At 43.2% G+C, this 4,878-nt stretch overlaps 1 long non-coding RNA gene across 1 annotated transcript; it reads left to right on the top strand.

Moving 5' to 3' along the window:
• The first annotated feature begins 1,012 nt into the window (after positions 1-1,012).
• LOC115578879 (uncharacterized) lies at positions 1,013-3,002 on the top strand. The gene is made up of 3 exons (XR_003983552.1): positions 1,013-1,628; positions 2,073-2,212; positions 2,861-3,002. It is a non-coding gene; the product is annotated as an uncharacterized LOC115578879 (long non-coding RNA).
• Positions 3,003-4,878: the final 1,876 nt, after the last annotated feature.

Here is a 4,878-nt window from a genome sequence, read left to right as displayed (position 1 = left end):
AACACATATGTTTGGTGTGTTCAGCTGCGTCGGAAGCTTTCGGAGCCGCGCGGACGTTGTCGGATCCGACTGAGCATGCGAAGTCTGAGGAGGAGGGCCGTCGGACGTCTGAGCCATTGGCTCCTCTGATTGGTTGTGTGCCAGCTGAATGGCCGTTCTGATTGGCGGTGTGCTGGCGAATCAGCGCGGTGTGTGGGAGGGACGGAATGCTGTGTGCGCTTTGTTTTTCTATGCACTCCGTTCCGTCATTCCCCGTTGTCATGTTTTGCAGTGGTGGCACCAGACTAGTTGTTATGTCCGTTCAGGACGAATTAATTCTTGTTCGTCTGGTAATGCCTCGCTGCATGTTTAGTATGCAGCTGTTTTTTATCGGAAATAGTTAAGTTTCGTTTTGATCGAAAGTAAAGAGAGTTGCGTGCATAAGGTTCTCGTTTACAAATCACAACACAAGCGCCACCCGCTTATTGCATCTCGCGCAAGCGCAGAACGTACACGCTACTGTGGCGTAGGCAGCACGTCGAAGCGGTGTGTTCAATGCAACTTTTCTGCCGAACGGGTCAGACAAGAGGCAACGGAGTGGTCGGAGAGTGGTCGGATAAGGCAGTTGGACGTCTGGGCGGTGTGTGGGGGCCTTAAGACACTGAAGGACTGACAGTCAGACTGCACTCAGTGCTGGAAATAAAATATTAAGATTTGATACGCCAGCTAGCGCATTAATTTACAGCGGTGAACAGTCAATTTGACTGGAACTACCTAGTAGGTGTCCATATATCAGGGGTTAATGGACACCCTGCAGCCAATCAGAATCGAGTATTCCCCCAGACCATGGTATAAATACATATATATGTGTGTGTGTTTAAATGTTTTCCTTTCCAATGTTGTTTTTCAAATGTAGCTAACTTTGATGTTGTAGAATGTTGCTGACTGATCCGTGCCATGATGACATCATCGTGACATCAAAGGTGCAGCAACATTCTGAAACATCAGAGCTGTTTGTGGCTTTGATCAGAAGTTTACAGCAGCTTTACATTTCAGTAAGTGTTCATTGTGAAGGAACGTCTTCACTGAGCAACATAACAAAGACAGATATAGAAGATATGGACAGGAAGAGCAACAGCCGAGCGAGCACCAGCCAGGGTCCAACCAGACGGAAGAAGAAGAAGAAGAAGAAACCCTCAGAACAATTTAATGACTCTCACCAAGGAAGTGATAACCAGAGAATGGATTCAGAATTCAAGGAGTTATCTAACATAAGGCTAGTGTCTCTGAGAAGCGACCTAGAGGTGCTGATGGAGTCCTTCTACGATATGGACGGGCTGGAGGAGCAGCTAGATGAGCCCTGTGAGGACATCCTGGATAACAACAAGTGTCTGAACAATGACGAGGAAATAACTGCGTGGGAGTCAGAGGAGAACATCGTGCTGGAAGAGTCAGAAGAGGAGAACTATGCCTGATCTACACTGAACTACACATGATCATCTCTAAGTGCTCGTCGATTAAAAGCGTGTGATAATAACCTGCACACACCTCTGTCATCGTGAACGCGCAGAGCAAACGGAGGCGCGTTGCAGCAGCAGACAGTGCACAGCTGCAGTCCAAACACACCTCCTCCCCTGCCCACCAGCCAGGTAACACATAAATGAATCCAGTCGAGTGTGTTGTTTGCCCCTAAGCCTCAGTTGTCAAGCTATAACTTGCATTTATTTGTCTCTGTTGTGAATTAGCCTGTCTCAACGCCACACAGCTGGGCATAAATTAGCCGACTGCTCACCTGCTTAACTAGCTAGACGCTACCCACAACCAATAATAGATATGACGTGATGATGACCACCGGTAGAGTTTGTCATTGGTATCCTACAGCATGTTAATCTATCAGTATACTTACTTAAGATGAATATTTAGTAGGCTACTGTGTAGGTTTACATTAGGCTACATAATTAGCACTTGCAGTAATTTATTTGCTAAATGACAAACAGGCAATTACCAATTGCCTGCAGAAAAAGTAGCCCTGTGCCTTGTTGAAATATAACCAAACAGTCTTATTCATATTGTTGGTCTCTTTTATTTACCAGTTGCAGCATAATGCCTAGAAAGGAGAGGATAAGAAAGGGAAAAGAAAGGGAGCTACAGCAGGCAGCCCAGGGGAGCAGCTCTCTGCTCTCCTGGATAAAAGCATCCACCAGCAGCAAGCAGGATGCTGCTTTAGAGAGTGGTAACGCTCACTCTTCACTTCTCACTTCAAAATGACACTTTGTACACTTCTTTTGTTCTGAAAGGGGAAAAAGAGTACACTTATCTATTATTGTAGCTTGTAACTTGCTTAAAACCTCTCCATGTGCATTCATTCCAAAGAAATAAAACAATAGTGATTGACTGATCAGTGCTATAGTGTGAAACTGTACCAGTTCAAAGGTCAAATAATTTTATCAAGATATTGACATAAATAAATATGCAATTACATTCAACATGTGCCTGTAATGTTTATTTATTTTTTAAATCTCACACTGCTATAATAAGGCAGCCGTCAGTTCTGCATGCCGCATGAAGTGCCCTTATTTTTCACTGAGCACCTGCCCCCCAAAATGTCTGTGCATGCCACTGGTTATAATTAATTTATGAAATAATGTTGCAGCAGTCACAACTGGCAATCAGGACAAACGATTAACAATGGATGCAGGTGCATATAGTATCATATGCATGTTAAATTTGTGACAGAAAACCTACATTTACTAAAATACCTTCAATTTTCCGCCACATTCTCACACAGACCACATTCTCTCGGCTTTCACAGTACACTAAACACGTTTATTGTCTTCTGTTATTGTATAAAAAAGATATACTATTGCTCTTTATACCACAGGGGGGCGCTGTTGTATAAGAAAGGCTGACGCTGCAGTGGAGAGGTCAGAGCTCAACTACATGGCGACTATGTACGATACGACGCTGCTACTGAGAACATTGTTACTGTATAGGTTGTTGAAGTAAACAGCACTTGTTCATGATTCCAGCATCCCATCATTGTTGAGTTAAAACCACAACATTCACTTCATACAGTTATTTGAGCCAGAGTGCCACTGCACCTTACTTACTATCTCAGCAGATAGTAAGTCGCTTGTGCAAGATTGAAAAAAATAAAAAACCTATCCATGTCACCTCCAGGGCTCCGTAGGATTGGTGTTTGGTTTCTTGTTTGATAAAACATGTCTAACCCTCAGTCACTCTATCAAAGTTGCTGGTTGTTACAGAAGACGCTGTAAACAGGAGAAGGGAGAGTTGCTCTTCCTGTGAATGTGCATCTGTAATAAACCTTTATTAAAAACACGTACTTGTCTCTTCTCCCTGCTAGAGTAAACATGCATTACATAGAAAAACAAAAAAAGAAAAAAGAATTATGGGACTTCAACTCACATTCACTGAGGGAAAAAATCAGCAGTCAACATAACTTAAGCGCCATCGAGCCACTGGGCCAAAAAAAGTAAGCATCCCTGGCAAAGGAGACATCCAGCCTCTCCTCACAGGAAGAGGCCAGACCTCAGTTTATGTTTGAGATGACGTAACGTCTGCATGGATACCGGTGTGTGTGTGTGTGTGTGTGTGTGTGTGTGTGTGTGTGTGTCTTTGTGTGTGAGAGCGATAGAGGGACAGACACACAGCTACATACATTCCATTCAAAAACCCTGGACAGGCTCCTGTATGTGCAGAACTCTGCTGTCAGTGTCCTCACCTGCACCAAGCCCTGGCAACACATCACCCCCACTCTAATCCGCCTTCACTGGCTCCCAGTCAAATCACACGCATCACCTACAAAATTCTCCTCCTGACCTATAAATCTTTCCATTCCCTTGTCCCCCAATATCTGTCTGACCTCCTCCACCCCTATACCCAGTCAAAGACGCTGCGCTCATCAGGCACACACCAGCTCTCCATCCCTCACACCAAACTACAAACATTTGGGGCTAGTTCAAAACATTTAATCTGGATCAAAATGATCCGGATTTGGAAATCCCATTTTTTGCTATCGAGGATCAGGTAGTCCGTCTTACTTTTATGCTGGTTTTTCAAAGCAACATTGGATTGGATCACCTTGATCCAGACACACAGTTTTCAAGATTGCCAAATCCGGATTTCCAGAGCTCTAAAACAACCGATCGAATGGCATAATATTAGGAGACAGAGCCTATCCACTCCTTCCATGGCTGATGACTCCTTTCCTTGCAGCAGCCAAACCTGCGCAGGCACGCTTCATCACTGCTCATTGCAAAACAAGATGTGAAATTGAGCGTTTAAATGGAGTTCTGAAGAGACGCTTTGCATGACTTAACTACTTGGAGTGGAGCCACAGGGAGCATGAAACGTGTATTGTCCTGCACAACATCGCTACCAGGCACAATGTCCCTCGCTGTGAAGATGTTTATGATGCACCTGAGCCTGTTGAAGAACCAGACCAACCTCTGGCGTTCTGTCAAAATGAGGGACTGACTGGACGTGTAGTAAGGGATGCCATTGTTAGACATTATTTTTGACAGGTTCATCTCTGATGATTGTTTCTTTGACATTAATATACAGTGATGAATGACAGAAAAATTAAAAATATGATGTCTGTTTGTTATTAAAATCTGTTTGGGGGAATTGTTTCATGGGGACAAGATCATTTTTATTTTTATTTTATTTTTACTTTACTATACTGAAAGGCTTAATTGGTAGCCTATGTCTACTTGATCTACTTTATCCCTGTAACGGTTAAACAAGTCAAGTGCAAAATATAAGTAAAAGTATTATACACTAAATGATAAAAATGTATTATTTGATCAATTTTAAAGTTTTAAACAACTGGCCCCTGGTTTTAAAGTTGAGTCCACAATCAAAAACATCTGTACC

Source organism: Sparus aurata, chromosome 3 (genome assembly GCF_900880675.1).
Source record: "Sparus aurata chromosome 3, fSpaAur1.1, whole genome shotgun sequence".
Classification (NCBI taxonomy): domain Eukaryota; kingdom Metazoa; phylum Chordata; class Actinopteri; order Spariformes; family Sparidae; genus Sparus; species Sparus aurata.
This window is presented reverse-complemented; position numbering and strand designations above follow the sequence as displayed.